Genomic DNA, 23092 nt, shown 5'->3' with positions numbered 1-23092 from the left:
TTGGAGTTATAGTCTGTGTTTTTGTATTTTGGTTGGAATGAATTGTTTGGAAAAATGGTTTATTATCCACATTTCAAGGACTTTAGACCTATTGCTTGGCTACACGTCTTTTTGCTGCAAGCACTGAGGTGTTTGTCAGTCTGATTTGGTGTTGTTTATGGTGTGAGTACACTTTACTTTGTATGATGTCATTCAGTGGCATAGTTAGGGGCAGGCGGAGGGGCGGTCCACCCCGGGTGGCACATTTATGGGGGCTGCATTATCGGCCAAAAGGCCCAGTACAATTTGTGTGTAAGCAGCAGGGTTCAGAAAAATATTACTCATGAATGAAAAAAGTAAAATTCTTTGATTTGTATTTACAAATACTTCAAAAATAATTTTCAGACTGTCCTTCAGTGACGGCATCAGACACAGCAGTTGAAATTTATGTGGCAATAACAAAAATAAACATAAACATTACACCGATAATAATTTCTAGGGAGATAAACAACTAATTTACAATTTATAATTTCGTTTTGTTATGTACCTGAATGTGTTCTTGCTCTGCGCAGAAAACATCCTCACCTATCTCTTGTATACTACACTGGTTCTAGTTTTCACAGCGTAATTATATTAAACTAATAATTAGAACACGGCTTATCAGTGCGTCTATACTATATTCTTGTCTAGTTGATGCTTATAAATAATTATATGTGAAAAATCATTGCTGTTTCTCTATATATGAATACATCAATGTAAAATTTATCTTCATTTATCTCTATTTCATCATTTTAATTTTCTATTTAAATAGGTTAACATATTCAGATATGTTGGAGGGCAAGATGTTCTGGGTATGAAAGCTAAACAGTTCACATAAAATGACACTGATGGCAAATTGACTGATCTCGCCTACAATGTAACTGATGCTGCATATTATTACTAATTACGTTGTTTTCTGTCAGCAATCTGAAATTCTAAAGAGGTGCTTTTTGCATCTGCTGCATTTACAATATTGAAGTTTAATTTATTTTTATGCCATTTTAAGCTTTTATAAAGGAGATTCTGACAAACGCTACTTGAATAATGGCTGCCAGGATTTCAAAATTAATTCTGTTATTTTGCATGATTTTTTATTTTTTTTCTACTGCTGTTTCAGTTTCATCACGACTGTTGCCATTTTGCGGGCTAATTGCCATGTAGTGCTAGGGTGAGCACTGCACAGCATGAGACATAATGGCAGATAGCTAGTTAAGGTTGAGCTATATTTGGTAAGTTATAGGTTGAGCTATATTGACAAAGGTACCTAAATTTTGTTTAAAATAAAGGAAAGACTCAAACTGAGAAATCAATTTATAAAGTACAAGAAATTCTTTAGGGAATTATTTCAGGTTTTGGCCAAGTCATCCAATTTGAGTTTAGTTTAGCTTTTGAACAAGTCAAATGCTTAATGTTTCAATACTTTCTTTAGTTTGACTACTATTTTCAGTGTCTCCTTAAATTTTTGTCACTCAGATTTCATCCTGGATTGAGAATGGTTATGACAATGGCAAATTCCACATTCAAAATGCTGCTATACTGAGATTATTGACAGAAGTAAATGAAGTATGCAAATCAATATACAGCATATCAACAGAACATCTTCGCATGAAGTCAATCTGCAAGTGGAAAGTAACATTTCTGATGCTGACAATCAAAAATCGGACAGGTAAAAAAATTTAAGTTGGGAAGAAACTGGGAAGAAAAGCAAAGTAGCCTTCTCAGTTTTCAAAATAATTCCTGGAGCTTGGTACCATTTAAAGTATTATACGGTATAGTTATATATAGTTATAATTTAGACAATACCGAATATTTGAGTTATTCATTTACCCTTTTTTATTTGCTCTTTAAAAATCCCTGCAAAAGAAAAAAATCACCTTCAAAACAAAAATGACACTAAACCTAAACTCTTTAATGTGCTGCAGTTAATCCATAGCTATCAGGCCTTATTCAAGTTACCTTCTAAATAAATGTGTATACTGTAAATCATGAGTGCATCAGGAAATTGGAACAGAGTAAATACTATAAATGTTGGCAAGCTGTCATCATGTCACAAACAATATTGTCTTCTCTTCGATATCAAGTATAATCCTGCATTTCTTCTTATTTATTCCAATGAAGAAAATAGGTGAAAACTTCTTGGGGAACCTGTACACTAGGGGCCATAAATAAGTTATAAATCATATGTTGGCGGACTCGTTGTAACCTCACCAGAAATGATAAGAAATACATAATGTAAAATAGCTATTTGAATGTCTTTGCTGGAGATTTAAGGCCATGGATATGTTAAAGTGTAAACAGTATATAACAGTGATACTATTTTCTTTTTTATACTCTTTCAGCAAAAATTTACTTGATTATAATGAAGATAACATCAGCATTTTTATTGTCTTCTGAAAGTTTTTCCACACATAAAACTTGTTTCATTTTATTAATTTTGGGTGAATATGCACAGATACTTCTGATCCTCTTTTGTTTCAGTAGTAGTTTGTTCTTTTTATTACTTTTATTTATGCCTTCTATTATTTAATTGTAACTTTGTCAAAATAAAACAACAGAGATGATAAACTTGCACAATGAGTTTGGCTGTTAGTTGTATATGTCTATTTTAGACTTTATAGTAAAACATAAAGCTATGCATGTGGGATGAAAAATTACAGTAGTTATTATCACGTGCCTCTGTTTGCAAAGTGGTTATAGGTATAGTCAAACCATACAAACAGAAAATAATGTTGCCATGCTGCCAGTCTGTGATAACAAAGAGTTTGCGTGCTATCATGACAGAGTGAGGCAGCTTGTGTTATGAGGTTGACTACAGACAGTTGAATGCAGGTTTATTTTGTCCTTTCTAAGCATAGTAATAAATATTACCACATGGATATACAGGGGCGGCACTATGGCACTGTGTGGGTCCTCCCTGCTTGGAGTTTGCATGTTCTCCCCGTGTCTGCGTGGGTTTCCTCCCACAGTCCAAAGACATTCAGGTTAAGTGCATTGGCAATTCTAAATTGTCCCTAGTGTGTGCTTGGTGTGTGGGTGTGCCCTGTGGTGGGCTGGCATCCTACCCAAGGATTGTTTCCTGCCTTGCACCCTGTGTTGGGTGGGATTGCCTCCAGCAGACCCCCGTGACCCTGTAGTTAAGATATAGCGGGTTGGATAATGGATGGATGGATGGATATACAGGGTGAGTCGAAATTATGTTAACATAATCTTTACCCCTCGGCTCTTGAAAATTTTAGACCCATCTCTAACCTGCCTTTCTTAAGTAAAGTTCTGGAGAAGGCAGCCATTATGCAGTTAAATGACCACCTAAATAAACATGCTATTCTTGATAAATTTCAGTCGGGTTTTAGAACAAATCACAGCACAGAAACTGCACTCGTTAAAGTAGTAAATGATTTGCGAGTGAATGCAGACAGAGGCCATTTATCTGTTCTCATCCTCTTTGATCTGAGTGCTGCATTTGACACCATTGATCATAATATTCTTAGAAATTGCCTTAGTCAATGGGTGGGCCTCTCTGGCAGTGTCTTAAATTGGTTTGAATCCTACCTGACAGGGAGAAAATATTTTGTTAGTTGTGGTAATTAGAACTCGAAGACACATGATATTCAATATGGTGTTCCACAAGGCTCTATCCTGGGTCCGCTGTTATTCTCAATCTACATGCTTCCGTTAGGTCAGATTATCTCAGGGCACAACGTGAGCTACCACAGCTATGCTGATGACACACAGCTGTACTTATCAATAGCACCTGATGACTCTGACTCTCTTGATTCACTAACACAATGTCTGACTTGTATCTCAGAATGGATGAATAGTAACTTTCTCAAGTTAAATAAAGAGAAAACTGAAATCTTAGTGATTAGCAATAATGGATACAATGAGGCTATTAGAAATAAACTGGATACATTAGGATTAAAAGTCAAGACGGAGGTAAAAAGCTTAGGGTAATTGTTGACTGTAATCTGAATTTTAAATTGCATATTAATCAGATCACTAGGACAGCATTTTTTCACTTAAGAAACATAGCTAAAGTTAGACCTCTTATATGACTGAAAGATGCTGAGAAATTAGTTCACGCGTTTGTTTTCAGTCGACTAGATTACTATAATGCACTCCTCTCAGGACTACCCAAGAAAGACATAAATCGTTTGCAACGAGTGCAGAATGCAGCTGCTAGAATCCTAACTAGGAAAAGAAAATCCGAACACATTTCTCCAGTTTTGATGTCACTACACTGGTTACCTGTGTCATTCAGGATTGACTTTAAAATTCTGCTTATGGTTTATAAAGCCTTAAATAATCTCGCCCCATCTTATATATTGGAATGTCTGACACCTTATATTCCAAATCGTAACCTCAGATCCTCAAATGAGTGTCTCCTTAGAATTCCAAGAACAAAACTTAAAAGAAGTGGTGAGGCGGCCTTCTGCTGCTATGCACCTAAAATCTGGAATAGCCTGCCAATAGGAATTCGCCAGGCTAATACAGTAGAGCAGTTTAAAACACTGCTGAAAACACATTACTTTAACATGGCCTTTTTATAACTTCAATTTAACTTAATTTAACTTAATCCTGATACTCTGTATGTTCAATTTCCTCATAATAATTACTCATGGTGGCTCTAAAATCGGTACTGACCCCTACTCTCTTTTTTTGTTTCTTTTTCCGGTTTCTTTGTGGTGGTGGACTGCGCCACCTCCACCTACTCAAAGCTTCATGATGCTCCAACAATGATGGATGGATTAAAAGGCAGAAGTCTACGTGACCATCATCATCAAGCCCTTCCGTGAGAACCCTAAATCCAAAGAGGACTGTTTAATTTATGTTAGGTAGAATGCCCAGAGGGGACTGGGCGGTCTCATGGCCTGGAATCCCTACAGATTTTATTTTTTTCTCCAGCCGTCTGGAGTTTTTTTTTGTTTTTTCTGTCCCCCCTGGCCATTGGACCTTACTCTTATTCGATGTTAATTAATGTTGCTTTATTTTGTTTTTCTTATTGTGTCTTTTATTTTTCTATTCTTTAATTATGTAAAGCACTTCGAGCTACTGTTTGTATGAAAATGTGCTATATAAATAAATGTTTGTTGTTGTTGTTTGAACAGTTGAATGGCGGAAACAATTTATTCACAAAATATTTAAGATGATTTACAGGAATGTCTCAACCTGTCCGTCATCATGATTAACACACAAAAACCAACGAGCAACAATAAAGTAAAGTAACAGTAGCCTGGACACACAGTCTGTATTCTGTCGTGCAGGTCATTGATATCACAAAATTTCCTGCTATACATGCACTCCTTCACCTTATCCCATAACCAGAAATCACACGGTGTCAAATAAAGGGAGTGTGAAGGCCATGGCAATGGTCCACCTTGACCTATCCATCGATCTGGAAAGGTGTGGCCGAGATAAAAATAATCCATTAGTGTTAACATAATTTTGACTCACCCTTGTATATACTGTACACAGAAATTTTAAAAAGCATTTAAATGGCTGGTTATTTTATTTTACTTTTATGAATGAATACCTCAAGAGAAAAAACAATGCATATAGTATTTATTAAGAAGCATCACTTTGACTTTGCCAGTGTCTAAATTGTGTATGCGTTGCATATCTGTGTCATACTTATGTTATACTAGCAGTGTCACTATTGGGGTGGGGGTGGGGGGTGTCACCTACTAAATTTTAGAATAAAACATAACTATAGCCTTCCCCTTTACAAATTGGGAATATGTGTGAAATTTGGCATAGATAGGTTTGTGATGAAATGTATCAGGGCTCCGTTTTGTTTTTAAAAAATACTGTACGACCTGGACTTTGTGAGTGTGGGTGGATGCTAGTGGAAAGCCATAGCCAAATTCAAATTCTCATTCACGTGCGAGTGCAATCAGCATAGCCGTTCCACATTGTCACTCTGCGGGTAATTAGTGAAAGCACCTGCACCCACAAAAGGTAAAAGGAGTCTGAGTAGGACAGGAAGAAAAAAGGAAAGACTTGTAGAGAATGAACAGGGAGAAATAAATCAAGGAAGCAAGAATTGGTAGGGTGCCAGTGTGAATTAAAGGCAGCAAAGCAGCTGAAGAAACCTGACAAAAAAGCAGAGTGAGAGGCACTCCAGAGGTAGCCTGGAAAGCACCTGTTGAACAGCTAAAAGCAGGAGTGATAATATGCTCCAAGGGATCCCGCGGACAACAACAGAGGCAGTAGAATGAGGGAGTTAGACTCAGCACATTCTGGTGGACATTAATGGAAGGTGGCTATGACAGGAGTCACTTGTGGACACAAGCATGCTCCTTTTGAATGTTGGAAACATGGATTATCTGGAAGTCTTAACCACCACCCTTTTAAACCTTTTGATCCCAAATGCTATGCAATTCATGACCCAAAGCATACCGTAGATCCCGGAATATAAGCCGACTCGGTATATTAGCCGACCCCCTTCTCTACCTACTAAATTGCATGTATTTGCCGATGCCCGGTATTTAAGCCGACCCCCTTCTCCAAGCAAAATTTTCTAAATTTCCTTAAAAGTGACTCTTCAGGTATATTTATCATGTTTATCGGCGAGAATTTGAGACTGCCAGCATTCTTGATGGAAACCAGGAAGTGATTGCGGAGAAGTTTGGTAAAATTAAACCTTTGTGTTGAAACTATATACGCAAATATGGTACATCGGCGGGTGGATTTCCGGAGACTCGTTATAAATTTGATTAACTTAAATACGCAATACAGTGGACCCTTGACTTACGAACTTAATTTGTTCACGAAAGGCTAGCCCATAATGCGTTCCGAACCTCCCACTGCAACACTTACTTAACCTTTTCATAATAAAAAAGGGTTGTATAATGTGCATAATTTACCAAAACACCAATAATTTTATTGCTTGCATGGTCTTAATGAATTATATATATAGGTAAATCACTGCAATGACCGAAATTACATCCACAAACACATGTATCTGGGCTCCGACTGATGCTATTAACGCTCTCGGTTGTTTGTTTACAATCGCGCAAGCAAATACACGTGACCGCATTCGGGTCATAACGCAAGATGTTGGTCTTAAATCAAAACAAAAATTTTTTTTTTAAACTTCCTAATAATTTATTATAAATTTTATTAATAAAATCAACAACTAAAACACTTTTTTGAATAAATTCTTTATTTAATTTAAAGTACCGGCATGCAAAGTTACTTCTTCATCTGAAAGATGGCTCTGTGGTTTCGTCATTATTTACTTCCGCATTCATCGGCAAAACCGGCATTGCGCTGGAAATCTAGAATCTGAAACGATACTCATTGTATAAACTGACCCCCAAACTCAGCCAAAAATCTAGGACGAAATTCTCGGCTTATATAACGGGATCTACGGTATTCCAAAACAAAGTTTACAAAGTCCAAAAAATGGTGATGCCCAAGAAAACCAAAGTGGTCTCATGGTAAAAGGTAAAATGTTTTTAGGATCCCTAAAATGGCTGAACCAAAAAAAAATTAATGCCATAAAAAAATTCAGGACTCAATAACCAGAAATGATTTCAAGAAAATCTACAAAAAGATAATAATTTCCACAAACCATAACAAAGAACAGATGTAGTCAAGTACATAAGCAGTGGTTAGAAATAGAAATATAAACAACATAAAAAGGTCACAACATCAACATGAAAACAAAAGTACAAAGTATCTACAAAAATGCAATCTGCACCTTTCAAAACCTCTGAATTAAAGCAACTGGCACTGAATGTTACATATCTCTGTAAACCCATTAATCACTAAAGGGTCAATTCACATGTAAGCATTTTTCTAGTGTTTTAGCGCTAGACCAGAACGCTCCTAAACTGCTTGAAAAATGACTTGCCATTGTTTCCAATGACACTATTCACACCTAAATGTTTTAGCAGTGAGCAGTTTAGAAATCTCTTGAATGCAGCAGTTTTTGAGTGTTTTCATCCAAATATCACACACTCATAAAATGCTGGGAAAATAAAGCAAAGGATATTTTGGATGGATATTATAGGAAGTTGGTGTTTTGCTGGATGAAGCAGCTCACTAAAAACAAAATGCCAGGTCTTGTCGTACACATGCAGGCATCAGCCGTCTAGCAACAACTATTGAGGGATAGTTTAAGGTACGTAGCTTGAAATCAAGTGACAAGAACTGAAAAAAAGTCATAAGCATACATTTAGTTTTAAACAGATTAAAGTTTAGTACAGATGTTTTAACAAACAGGCAGAGTGGTAGTAGTGCAGAGCCTGTGCATTTCTGGATTAATCTGTTGTGGACGCTAGGGGTCGCTGTTGCCCTGTGAAACCCAACAGACAGATGTCCAAGACACACGCATAAAAGCACCAGGTATAATTTTTAATATTTTCCTTAAATAAAGTGCACAAAGCACCACACTCGCCACAATTAACAATAATCAATAATTACAATACAACAATCCTCCACTCCCAGCAGCTCCATCACACACCCTCCCAACTCCGGCTTTCTTTGCTGGGTCTCGAACCCTGAAGTACTTCCGGGTTGTAAGACAAGTAGGAGTCCCCAGGTCCTTTATTAGCTCCTCCTGGTGGCACCCAAAAGGGCTGAGAAAATGGACTCCATGTCCTATGATGCCCTGCAAGAACCGGGGTACATTTACCGTCCAGGGGAGCTGCCACCTAGCGTCCTGGGGAAGGCAGTGTCCTGGAAAGGCTGCCCTTCTCCACTCTTCCTATTCTGGGATGTTCTGACCGGATTGAGCTGCCGGCCGTCTATCACACTGTATTATTGAGTGTGTTGAACTTAGCAGTATTATCTGTTTTGACACTGAATACTTAAAATGTGTCATTGATACTTCTCAATCAAGAAAATATGTTTAGTTCTTTGTGAAATAAATAACAACTGACCCCTTTTTCCATCCCCAATATGAGCCCCTTAGGGAATTCTGGCTGCTGCACCACCAGATCAATCACCAATGTTTTAGAATTTCTTTAGCAAATAGCTGGATTAAAATTAAACAGATATTTATTAATACATTTCTATTACTGAATTACATGCTCCCCCATGCTTTTCTGCTTGGCTATATAATTGTATTTCTAATCAAGTCGAAAACTACAACACAATGCACTACCAATACTAAGCCTGCTTCTCTTAGAACAAGCATTTTACATTTCTAAACTGCAACATCTGAGTCAATCACATAACCTAGTTGAATACCTAGCGCCCCCAAAAAGGAATATGATATACAGGGCTATTCAAAATGAAAGAGAAGATTTCAAAAATGTATTTCAAACAAACTGTATAAGACAGAAACACAAACACTGGATAGAGGAAAGTTCAAAATTTGGTCCTATGGTCCTTGAGGCTGCATGCACTCAACATGAGCAACAAGTGTAGCACAACAAACATCAAAATGGTAAACCATTTCTTGCCACAAACAAGTCAACTGGTCCCTAGTTACTGAATTCCTCAATTCGATGTCGTAAATCTTGAAGATTTGTGGGCAAAGGTGGAACAAACACTCTTTCTTTAATGTACCACCATAGATAAAAATTGCAGGGGGTAAGGTCTGGAGACCTGGGATGCCATAGACAATGAGCAAGATCTTGTTGTCCACCTTTTCCAATCCATCGTCCTGGAATGGTGTCATTCAGGTAACGCCAGACCTCCAAGTAGAAATAAGGTTTCATCTTGCATGAAAATGAAGCCATTTGAATCTTCTTCAAGTTGAGGAAACAACCAGTTTTGTAGTATGTTCAGGTATGAAAATTCATTCACAGTTTGCTCCACAAAACATAAACTTTGCTTGCAGAAATGGCACAAAACACATTTACCTTCAATGAGATTCTTTCATGTTCAACAACTATGCAAGGATTTTCATACCCCCAAATTCTAACATTGTGGCAATTAACCTTACCAGAGAAAGTTGATTCATCCAAAAAAATGAGTCGTTCGGGAAAATTGTTATCTTCCATATCCTCCAGAATGGAACCGTCGGCAGAATTCACATTCTACTTGAACAATGGACTCACAGTTTGCAAATTGCAGCATGCAAAATGATTTCTCTTGTAGTGTTGTCGCCATTGTACTATAAACAAGAAACAGTGCTCGGTGGCATTCACTGGTACTTTTAGGCCGGTTTTAAACTGAGAACTTTCCCCTATCCAGTGATGTGCGGAATGTGTTTCTGTCTTGTGCAGTTTGTTTGAAATACATTTTTGAAATCTGCTCGGTATAAGTAGCATATTCCTTGATACAATAGAACATCACTTTACTAAACGTGTATTTTGTTCTTTTCAGTTGATTTCCGCTGTGCACAATAACCCCTTCCTCACTAGCTGCCACTAGATGACCAGATTATACACTTACATTATGTTGACAGTAGCAGACTTGATTTGTTTTTTGTTTTGTTTTTTTTTTTGTTTTTTTGAGAAACAATGCAATGATTCTTTTTCCACATATCACTACTTATATGCTTATTGATACCTGTGTGTTATCCTGGAATTTTTCAGGATTCTGTCTGCTTCATAGAAATCCAACATTGTCCTCTTCACTCCCTTTGCTCCAGAAAAGATTGTAGATGTACCATGCAAGGCTATTATTTTATTAATCTGGCATTTATTATTACATACCTTATCACAGAAAAGAAAATATTCTAACTGAGAAGGTATCCATAGTTTTCTCTTTTCCCTAACATTATTTTAGATGATAATTTATCTGCTTCTTCAGTGTGTTCTGAGATATGAAGTGAAACAAAGTCCTGGCCTTTAAACAGTTTTAACAAATTATACATTTAAAATTGCAGCACTTATGAAAAAGGAAAAGGCAAAACAATATAAAAGAAATGCTGTACCTAAAGATAACTGCCATTAACTTCTCTTTCAAGATAATGAACAAACACAAAGGAGAGTAAAACTGATGTGCCTTCCAGTGCATTGCTCCTTTGATTAACAGAGACTTCCTGTGCCTGTGGGGTGACTGGAAGAGACAAGGTGAGAGGCAGTGTGACTGCTCATCTTCTGGGACATTTTCTTTTAGGCTAAGGACAGGAAAGGAAAATGGGCCAGTGGCTGTGTTACACCCAAGCCATTCTCTTATTCACCATTTAAATCAGCCCTCATAAGAGACACAGAGTGCCCACACTTGTTCTATATGAGGTTGTTGTCTTAATATCCAAAACCTTTACTTGTAGCTTTGAAACACAGTACAATATTGGGAAAACTGAAAAATAATACTGATGTATTATTACTGATCCCTTTACAAGAGAGGCATGAAAGATTTCAGACAGGATTTCCATAGCAATAACTGCTGAAAAAGTGTAAGTAAAAGGAGTGTGTAGAAAAAGTACATATTTGTTAGGTGAAATTAAACAAGGCAATCAAAAACACACTGCAGGAAACGTAAAAATATTATTTTATTCAATAAATAGGTCTGATTTAAATACAACTAAGATATAGAATTCTGCTATTCTCAGTGATGCAATGAGTTCATTGCTATTAACTTGAGATGCATGTCAAGTTATCTTACTGAGCAAAATTATTCTTTACTATGAAAGCAATAAATAATTATAACAAATCACATTACTTTTTAGCTTCTCCATTCTCCAAGTCTGTACCATATAAAAATGCATTGGTAATTGAAAATGAATTATTGTAATTATTTTATACACAATAAAGTTGGTCTCTAAAAGTCTAAGATGCTGACTGCCACCAAAGGAGATTTCAAGATTTCAAGAACAGCTAATACAAAATACAAAATCTTCAGAGAGATGTCATGAAACTTGACTTTTACTGCAATTAATGAAGCTTGACACTTTGTGATAGATGAATAAAGTGTGTTGATGATGTGTGTTCCTCCTCCTCAGCTTTGTTACTATACATGAAGGAATTTAGTTTGTTGGATTAGTATTCATTTTCAGGCACAATCATTGGGATTACTTACTCCACAGAAGCATCTCCCAGATCTCTGAGAAATTGCTACTGCCTCACAATGATGAAAAATGTAGGGCACTGTGGGAATTGTAGGCAATGTGCATGGGCAAATGAGCTGCTCCCAGCAATGCCTACTGTAGTGATGTTTAGCAAGTAACATCACTGGAACAATTGATTGTGGTCAGTTTTAAATTACCAAACACATCCACAAATAACAACCTAGTTCTCAAAGTTATCACCATTGGCTCCAGTCTTGTGTTCTCTTTTCCTGGGCTGATTGGCTCTGCCCCATTTTCTTTTTGTCATACGATTTACCATTCATATATCACAATCACCTTGTAAATTGCATATGTGGACATGCCTTCAGCACCACCCTGAAACATCCATATATGGAGCATGCAAATCAGCCTCATACATATGCAATCATGAGGCCGCAGAACTTCATTGGCTGGTAGAGCAGCTCATCCCTGACGGCTCCAGACTACACCACCTATACTCAAAAATATCTGGCTGCAGGCTGCAACTGAAAGATCTGGGGGTCTCTGAAACGCATAAGGCACCAGTGTCTGAGCAGTTAGCCACTATCACCTGGCACAGCAGGCATGGTGAAGCTTGGCTAAGCTATTCCTGTCCCGATAGTCAATCCTATGAGAAGTGACAACAGGTAGCCGATATAAACTGATGAAAAACTAAAAAAGGTTCTTCAGTACAAATGCGTAGCGTTGGTCCTTTTAAAAGGGAACTAAAATAGAGTCTGTGTATCATATTCATTGTTTTTAAGGTGTAGTACATTTGTCATGTCAACACATATTACAATAATGGATCAGTTCTATGAATAATTATACATGAGTCATCATTTAGCTGGCTGCATTCCCTTACTTGATCAAGGGTGTTGTCATTTCCTAGTTTGTCACGAATGGTGCATGTGCATGGGTCAGAGTTGCTGTAAATATACACATGTTCCTCGAGTCAAGCTTTGTTTTACTTTGTATAAATCCTAACATTTGTGTGGGAAATTTTGTACACACATTTTAAGCCAATTTTTGTGTGTTTGCAAGCTTTATAAATAAGGCCTCAGATGAGCTAGAGATGAAGCAGACATTTACTATTCACTTAAACAATTCCATAATCCAAAACAGGCTTTTCATAGAATATAGCGTGTAAACAGTGAACAAATGCAAAACCAGTTGGGAAAACAAGTAAAAGTTTTAAAAATAAAGCAGCTGAAATACAAAATGTAAAACATCCAAAATGATCAATGCCAAAACTAACCCACATCCCAAGCTGCCCTTGTCTATATCCTCCGCCCCTCAATCATGTGATTGCAGTGTCCAGAAGCAATAGGCAGGCCTTTAGGGCTGGACTAGAGACAGACGTATATGTTCAGTATGCCTGTTGTTTTGTTCATATTCCTGTTTTTTGTGGGGAGAGAAGACTTCATTTCAGTGAATGGAGCAATAGCCACAACAAAGGATTGCATTATAAACATTACAAATTAGCCAAAATTACAGACTCAGATTTTTTTTTTTTATCTTTATAATGGATGACAGAAGTTATATTAAAAGTAAGTAAACACAGGTTATCTCTTCTAATGTTTTCCCAGATATGTTCCAGATGTCAACTTGTCCACCTCAGAATCTAGTCTGAAGAGAGATGGCCCTTGTGTCTTTGATTCAGCCCCAAGTACATTTTGTCTTTGTTATATTACTGTTTTAGCTCCAATAGTTAGAATATTTTTTTCCTAGAAGTGCTGATTGCAAGTTCACATTTATTGTCATGTGTTCATACTGTAGTACAAAGAGTACAGAGGACAATGATGTTCTTGTATGTCTCCTCTGAACAGATGACAATTTTACAATGCAAACAGACTTGGTGGTTTTGGAGTATCACATGAAGATGTCAGCACTTCTGGGGTACACAACTGGATGGCACAAGAGCGACTGATATTAACTGCTTCTCCGCTATCACTCCCATGATGCTGAGAAAGCATCGAACATTGGAAACTGTGAAAAAACTGCATACTGTGTCAACTATCCAGTGTAGATGGGACTCAATAATAACACTGAATGTCCTGCAGCATTAATCTACACATTTACATCTGTATTATATTTTTAATAGTGATCTTACCTCCAGATGTATAATCTTTGCTCACATAATATGGATTTACATTATAATGCAAAAACAGGAAAATGAAGATGTATGAAGCTGCAACTTAAAAGAAGAATTTTCTAAAAATATGCTTTTCAAATATTGTGATAAAAGGATGAAATATGACATTTGTCTCTAATGGCAGAGGAAAGCTTTCTTGTACAAACATATTAATGTTAAAGTGTTTTTCAAGAAATGAATAATTTAAACTGACATCTGAGGGCTAAAAAAATGAGATGTCAGATTTTCAGAAGTTTAGTTCTTTAATATTATGGTACAGTATGTACATTTGCATTAGTGAGTGTGTGTACGTCTGTGAGTACAACAAAATGCTGGATATATTATTATTACATCATCAAAAATTGAGCTCTGGAGTAAAAAAACATTGATTTTTGGTTTTATGGACAAAATAAAAATATATCCCTGTACACTTAAAAATGATATATTATTATCTTGTGTTAAAAAAAGGTACCACAATATGATTTTATGTTTTTATGATCATATTCATATTAACGTTCTGTTAAATATTACACAAACATTACATTAATGTTAAAATCTACACTTTATTAATAGCTATTTGTCTTTTTAAAAATCTATTTTGTAAATCTTTTTATCTCATATGGGATTTCAAGATTATAGCAATATATATGCCTTGAGCAATATGCATTCCATTTTCTTAGCCCCCTTAAACCGATGTCACATCACACAACTTTTTGCCGTAGTGTATGTTTAGCAATCGCTGATCTCATCACTGCACCAAGTCAGATAACATGATTGAAACATTTACTGGCTGAGTACTAATATTCCAATGCAGTCATCTTTTCCCCTTTTTACTGACAAAACAAAATTACTTTTTCCTGACAGCCAATAGCGAAATTCCTGACAAAGCCAAGGATTTATGAAGGGTTAACAGCTGCAACAACTTCAACAGCATTCTTTGTCCTTTTTTTATTTTTTCAATGTTGTTTTACTACATAAAACATAAGACGTCAGGGAGATGAGCTCTCTTCTCTTTGAGAGGTTCAAAATATGCATGTTCCTTACCTTCTCCTGCGTTGTATTTCTGGATTGGTTTATTTTGGTTGTCAGCTCTCCTGCATACACAGCCCACCCCTCTGACTAATGAGAAATTCAAAACTTAGATTTTATCCTAGCCAGTTCCACACTAGGGGGTCCCAGTCATTAGGCATGTCACATTAGGCGATCATCTTCGCAGGAGTGTGCCACCGACTGCCTCCAACTGGCTAAAATTATATAAATTAATGTTAAGACTAAAAATCGCTAATGTGATATAAGCTATAGCAGGGGTCTTCTATCACGGTCCTGGAGGGCCACAGCGGCTGCAGGTTTTCATTCCAACTGGTTTCCTAATTAGAACTCAGTCCTTTCTGATAATGAAACTTAGCATTTAACTGTATGCCTTGTTAGTGCTCTCATTCACCCAAGAGAAATTGTAATTGCGCTGTAGAGTTTCTTTACTTAAGGGCATTATCCATGTGTTTTGTGGACTAGAACAGAATTAAACTTAACGCTCCTTCCATCTCCCCTCTCATTTATTTCTAAACATTTTTTTTTAAACACAGACAGTTTTAATGGTGCATATGCACAGGTTTAAAAGGAAACGCATTGCCTGGGGAGCTGCTGGTTTATTGGTTATATGCATTTTATTCTTAACTAATGTCTGATTAACAAAACAGGCATCAATTAAACTTTTAAATACTGTTCAGTTGCTAAAACTAGAATAGGCAATTAAGGGTTCTGAATTGTAACAGGCAAGATAACTAAAATTAAGCCCAAAAATGTATTGCTTTAGTACTAAATAAATGGGCTCTAATTAAAAAAATTGGTTGAAGTGGAAACCTGCAGCCACTGCAACCCTCTAAGACTGTAACTGAGGACCTCTGATCTACAGTGTAATTAAATTTGTCTTTGATAAAATGAAAGTGCTAACAAGCCATATAGTTAAACACCAAGTTTCATTATCAGCAAGGACTGAGGTCTAATTGGGAAAATGGCTGGAATGAAAACCTGTAGCCACTGTGGGACCATGATTGAGGACCCTTGAGCTATAGTCTAGTTTACAGAGAGCAGATGGCCATCCCAGCAGAATTTGTTGCAAAGTAGGACTCTCTCTACTCAGGTACACCTGTCCATGACAGAGCATACTTGTGAAGGCGCCACACTCTCTCATACCTGATGGGTAGGATTGGTGTGGGGAACCTGGGAAAAACCAAGCAAACATGGGGAGAAAGTGTAGCCAAATTTCCAATTGGAGACAAATAAAATTCTATCTATCTATCTATTTATCTATCTATCCATCTATCTATCTATCTATCTATCTATCTATCTATCTATCTATCTATCTATCTATCTATCTATCTATCTAAACCCCCCCACAGATAATGACTGGGCCAAGATTGGAGCCCATAACCCTGGAGGTGTAAAGCAGTAGTGCTAACCACTCAAATCAACAAATAAGTTAAACAATGTGGTAACCAATGTGTTGACTGAACCCAAAGGTACACAGAATTTACATCACATTTTCTGCATCAACAGTTATTTAACTCAGTAAATGTATCATGTTTTCAGAGGCAATTAACTTTATACTCTATCATTTTACTACACCATTATAAAAGATTAAAAAAAAAGAAACTGACACAAAGAAAAATGACTGGCTGTACTGTTTTATTACTTACAAAATTAAATTAAAATGGGTTGAGACTGCCCAAATGGCGGATCTTTTTTTGTCCCAAGTAATAGTCTGCCTTCTTCTTATCTTCAAAAAGATATGCAATGTCTGAAGGTGTAAACCTATTACTATGTATTATTAATTTGGTTTATATATTTAAAATTGCAAAATAAGTACAACAAATACAAAAAGAACTCTCTGTGTTAGTGGAGTTGTTTGTCTGATGAATGGTCAGGATAAGCAAACAGAAAATAAGCAATAAATATAAATCTTATCCTTGAATAAAGTGAATCTGTGCAGATGAGATTGCAGAAATGCTGGGAGTTTTAACAATGACCTTCATTTTGATAAAAAGCAAGATTACAGTGTAGAAATAAATATTTCTCAAGTAACATCATATTCATTTTCCTTAGGAAGTAAATACATGTTATTATAGTTTTTGGAAGTCACTTTGAACAAAACATGTCTCTTCATTTTAAAGTAAATAAAAGAGGAAAGAAAAATGTTTAAAAATCTGGTCTAAGCATATAGTCTGGCATACTGAAGACTTTATCTTTTTATGCTCAAAGAACAAAGTACATGGAAGCATCAATGTGTTCTTGAGCTGATCAGGGTTTAATTTCTTCTGGTTTTTGTATTTGTATATGTTTTTTTAGTTTATCAATAATACTTTAGTGCTAAAATTTGGTGTTGGTCAATGGGGCCATGCAGTAGTTTCTATTCTTACCCCCCAAGGACCTCCTCTGTTTACCAAACAGAGGCAATACTGGTGTGGGTGGGTGAAATGTTGGTCAGTGGGACTGCACGTAAGCACAAAATGTTCTGTGAGACTGTCCATCCATCCATTTCCTATAGCCACCATGTCAGATTCAAGGCTGTTTACCTCAGCAACAATGGATCCAAGTCAGGAACTGACACAGTATGGAGTTAATTCATAATATAATGAAGCAGAGATCTAAAGGAGTACACAATATAATAAGAAGAAAGCTAACTTTAAGTACAGTCAAATAAGTACATAGTAAGCTTTTCACAATGTATAAATGTTTTGAAAGTTCAATCTGCAGAGGACTGAAGTATATAATTGTGGTTTTCAAACCCCATGGTTTCGCTTCCCGGGTCTTCCCTGCATGGAGTTTGCATGTTCTCCCTGTGTCTGCGTGGGTTTCCTCTGGGAGCTCCGGTTTTCTCCCACAGTCCAAAGACATGCAGGTTAGGTGCATTGGAGATTTTAAATTGTCCCTAGTGTGTGTGTGTGTGTGTGTGCATGCCCTGCGGTTGACTGGTGCCCTGCCCGGGGTTAGTTTCCTGCCTTGCGCCCTGTGTTGGCTGGGATTGGCTCCAGCTGACCCCCATGACCCTGTAGTTAGGATATAGCGGGTTGGATAATGGGTGGATGGATGGAAACCCCATGGTTTCAGGTCTTTGTTCCAACTAGTTTCCCAATCAGTCGGTCATTTTATCTTTTTGTCCAGCAGGGGACACAAGCTCTCTGGGAATGTGTTTGTTTTAAAAATGCTGCTCCTACTTTGAACCTGTATATATAGCCATTCAATAACCATGTTGGAAAAAATAAGACGAGAGAAGCATAGAAGAAAAAAGGATATATTTATCTTGCTTTATAATGCAGCTTTCTTACCTAATGAATATTGCAGTATAGCCATACATACAAATAAAGTCAAAGAGAAGCCATTGGGATCAATAATTGTGAAAAGGATTAGTTGTGTTCTGTTTTGTGTATTGTATTGTAGTTACCTCATTTTTGACACCCACTGCACACCCAACCTACCTGGAAGGGGAATCTCTCTCTGAATTACCTTTCCCAAGATTTCTTCAATTTATTCCCTGCAAGGGTCTTTTTTTTGGAATTTTTGTTTTTTTGTCTTTTTAGGGAATGAAGGTTGGTGGGGGGCCAATTAAAGCCCATTGCAGCATTCCTTATTTAATTTTGGCCTATATAAGAATTAGATTGCTGTTGTTGTTTTTGTTGTCTTGCAGTTCTTCAGTGGGGGTTTTTGGTAATTAAAGTTCCATCTGTCAGCAGAACAGTAGAAGCATGTCTCTTAGCACAGAGCCGATATAGTATCTATGCCAATGGGGCTTCTAGCTTAGAGGCATCTGGAGAGGCCTGATATATTCTCACTTTCCACTAACCAATACCATTTGTAGGTTACTACCAAATTAGCAGTTTCAGGGAGCTATCTGCATGTGCAGATATGGATTATGCTCTGTAGGACCTCAGTACAGCACATTCTTTTATTATCTGTGAATAGTACATCTGCTCTGATCAGTTAAGGTCCAAGTCTGAAAGAATAGTCCTTGTTTCAGCTAGACAAATGTAGGTTTGCTAAACATAATCAGGCTCACAAATCACACTACCAAACAGTTATTTTAGTTTAGTTTACACCATCTAACAGATCTCATTGTTTAATTAGCTGAGCTTTTTCATTACCATGTAAATCGAAGTTTAGTGATGGGGTCAAAAATTCTTATTTTTCAATGTTCAAAATGTCGAAAAATTTAATTTTAACATGGGGTATGTGGAAAATTGAAATTGATTTTCACCTCTTAAAATTACAGTTTTCATCAGAAAATGATGTGATTTGTTTTGTTATGTAGAGCTCCTGGATGACTACACCCTAGAAAACATACACAAACTTACAATGATAGATTTCCAAGATATCCACCCTGAATGCTGAGAACTATGTACATTGATAACTTTCAAACAAACTATGGACTCCAGGCCTCTTGATTTTGATCCAGTTTGGTCAAGTACTTATCCCCATGTCCTTCAAAATGATTTGACGTGTCTAAAGATTATTTCCATAGAAAGTGTTCAATTTAATCTGGATTACCATTTAGCCATATGACCAGGCTTATAGATTTACAAAATTTTTGCACAAGTAGTTTTAGAGATAAATAATTTTCTTAAATACGCATGTATGCACAGACAAAATCATACAAGTGCGCACACACGTGTGCACCCTCAAAAAAAATTTATAAGTAAACATAGCTGACGGTTTTGCACCAGAGTACACAATTAATGATGAAGAGAAAGAAATGAACACCCAGCAACACACACTTCTAGATCTGTAAAGGTCAACTTTAAGACTATAAGTCACCATGTACCAATCTGTCTACCTAGGCATCTTGTTCACTTTACTTGATCGAATGTGTTTAGTTTTAAATTAAATACTACTTAAGAAGTTCACTTCCTGGATGATTCTGTACTACTTATGGGGGTATGTTGTTCAGGTCTCCTGGCAAAAGATGCCTTTCTCTTTGCCGGAGCTTTCTTTATAGCAGTTTTTCCAGAAGGGGTGGGGTTAAGTGCCCTTGCCATTCGGCTTCTTGGAGCTGTGAGGAAAGAAGAACAGAATAAGGTCAGCGGTAGGCCCCCCTCTCCTCTAAGTGGGCTACTGTGTACCTTTCCCGGCCCTTAGAGTAGTCCTCTGACACCCATGCGTGACAGTATGTATTTATTTAAATAGCCTCTGTAAAAAGCCAGATTTCCTCCTTGGGACAAATAAAGATCTATCTATCTATCTATCTATCTATCTATCTATCTATCTATCTATCTATCTATCTATCTATCTATCTATCTATCTATCTATCTATCTATCTATCTATCTATCTATTTATCATCTTGTTTATTTTACTCTACATTTATTTGAGAACATAATAAATACTATATGCGTTAATATAATTGATTGCATATTATTGTACACTAAAATTGATTGTATTGTATTGTGGAATCCTGCGGTATCATTAAAGTGTAATTTACATTGAAGTACTGTATAGACCATTCCATACAAAGTTTTTCCTATCTTATTCCATATTTAGAAAAGAGCAGTAGTGTGAAATATACACTCACCTAAAGGATTATTAGGAACACCGGTTCAAATTCTCATTAATGCAATTATCTAATCAACCAATCACATGGCAGTTGCTTCAATGCATTTAGGGGTGTGGTCCTGGTCAAGACAATCTCCTGAACTCCAAACTGAATGTCAGAATGGGAAAGAAAGGTGATTTAAGCAATTTTGAGCATGGCATGGTTGTTGGTGCCAGACGGGCCGGTCTGAGTATTTCACAATCTGCTCAGTTACTGGGGTTTTCACGCACAACCATTTCTAGGGTTTACAAAGAATGGTGTGAAAAGGGAAAAACATCCAGTATGCGGCAGTCCTGTGGGCGAAAATGCCTTGTTGATGCTAGAGGTCAGAGGAGAATGGGCGGACTGATTCAAGCTGATAGAAGAGCAACTTTGACTAAAATAACCACTCGTTACAACCGAGGTATGCAGCAAAGCATTTGTGAAGCCACAACACGCACAACCTTGAGGCGGATGGGCTACAACAGCAGAAGACCCCACCGGGTACCACTCATCTCCACTACAAATAGGAAAAAGAGGCTACAATTTGCACGAGCTCACCAAAATTGGACAGTTGAAGACTGGAAAAATGTTGCCTGGTCTGATGAGTCTCAATTTCTGTTGAGAAATTAAATGCCACGGGCTACCTGAGCATTGTTTCTGACCATGTCCATACCTTCATGACCACCATGTACCCATCCTCTGATGGCTACTTCCAGCAGGATAATGCACCATGTCACAAAGCTTGAATCATTTCAAATTGGTTTCTTGAACATGACAATGAGTTCACTGTACTAAAATGGCCCCCACAGTCACCAGATCTCAACCCAATAGAGCATCTTTGGGATGTGGTGGAACGGGAGCTTCGTGCCCTGGATGTGCATCCCACAAATCTCCATCAACTGCAAGATGCTATCCTATCAATGTGGGCCAACATTTCTAAAGAATGCTTTCAGCACCTTGTTGAATCAATGCCACGTAGAATTAAGGCAGTTCTGAAGGCGAAAGGGGGTCAAACACCGTATTAGTATGGTGTTCCTAATAATCCTTTAGGTGAGTGTACATTAATAAGAAGTTCAAACTTATTTCATATGTAGTTTTATGTTTTTAACTTTCTTTTGTCATTTTTATATTAATTCATCTTTTCCCTGTTGAGTTTATTCCTTTAATTGTATCCTAATAATGACAATTAATAATGACCCCTTACCCAGCTGGCAGCTACACTTCATGACCTGTGACCTGGATAAATTACTGAGATGAATCTTATAAATCAATCCGTACCTCTAACAAATAAAATTTTCCCTACAATCAGTGGTTTAAACATAGGCGCACAAAAGCAGATATGTAAAAATAAGTGAATAAATATATTAAATGAACACAACAAAACACTACTGCACATTCCCCATGAAAAATATATATGTAGATATGTATATCCCTCCACCAAACTAATAACGTGACAACACCATATGTACAATATCAAAACCCTCCCTTGTCCCAGTAACACATGACAAACACAAAACACAAATAACGATGAATGAGTACGGAAAATGCCAATGATAGTGAACTTGAGTCTGAGTATACAACTGTCCTGAATATGGATGACTGGCCAACAGATAAGTGATACATTTGAATTTCCTGTAAAAAATGGAGCAACCTCACCGTGAATCCTTGGTGTGTGGTGGATAATGATAGTCCAGCCCTGGGGTCTCTGGTGATGATTGAAGTGATGTAAGTCCGGCAGAATGAAAACAAACAGGATCCCAAAGTGCGATGTGGAAAAATAGCAGGTGCAGGTGGTCCGTTGTAGTGAAATATAATCTCCATCTCTCTCCTTCCTTCTTTCTCTGTTCCCTCCTGATTGTTTATATAGTAATGAGCTGGCTGTAATTGATTGATTGTAAACAGGTCTTTTCCATGTTGCCACTGCGGTCTCCCTCCATCATCCGTCCCCTCTGTATTTACGGGGACAACATTCACTGACGCACACATGATAAACAGCAAACGGGACGATGGAAATAAAATGCACTCGGCACAAACCTTGACAGCACTATTACTACTATGTAGCCCCACTACAAGCATAGATCACCAGGGCAATTGAGATAAAATGGCACACTGGTTGTGAAACTGGTTGTAACAAAAACCTGCTTACATTTGACTGGAATTGGAAACCATTGCTACAGGTTTGCAGGAGTTTACATTTTTCATCAAAGAGGTTTAGTGTGCAGAGGCAAGTAGGGTGTCACTTTCTGATAAACAAATATATTTAACCTTTTAAACTTCAAAAAGGAAAGAGAAACACTTACCAAACTTTAATGAGGTGAATTTAATGCCACACTTACTAGATATTTGTATTTGTGGAAGCCAGTGTTCTATGAGACCACGTCTGAGTGAAAAGGCCAGCACTTAAAAAAGAGTGTTGCCAAAGAGAGTAGCTTGGAAATTTGTTCTTTAGAGAGG

This window comes from Polypterus senegalus, chromosome 7 (assembly GCF_016835505.1).
Source record: "Polypterus senegalus isolate Bchr_013 chromosome 7, ASM1683550v1, whole genome shotgun sequence".
NCBI classification, from domain to species: Eukaryota; Metazoa; Chordata; class Cladistia; order Polypteriformes; family Polypteridae; genus Polypterus; species Polypterus senegalus.
Note: the sequence above shows the minus strand (reverse complement) of the source record.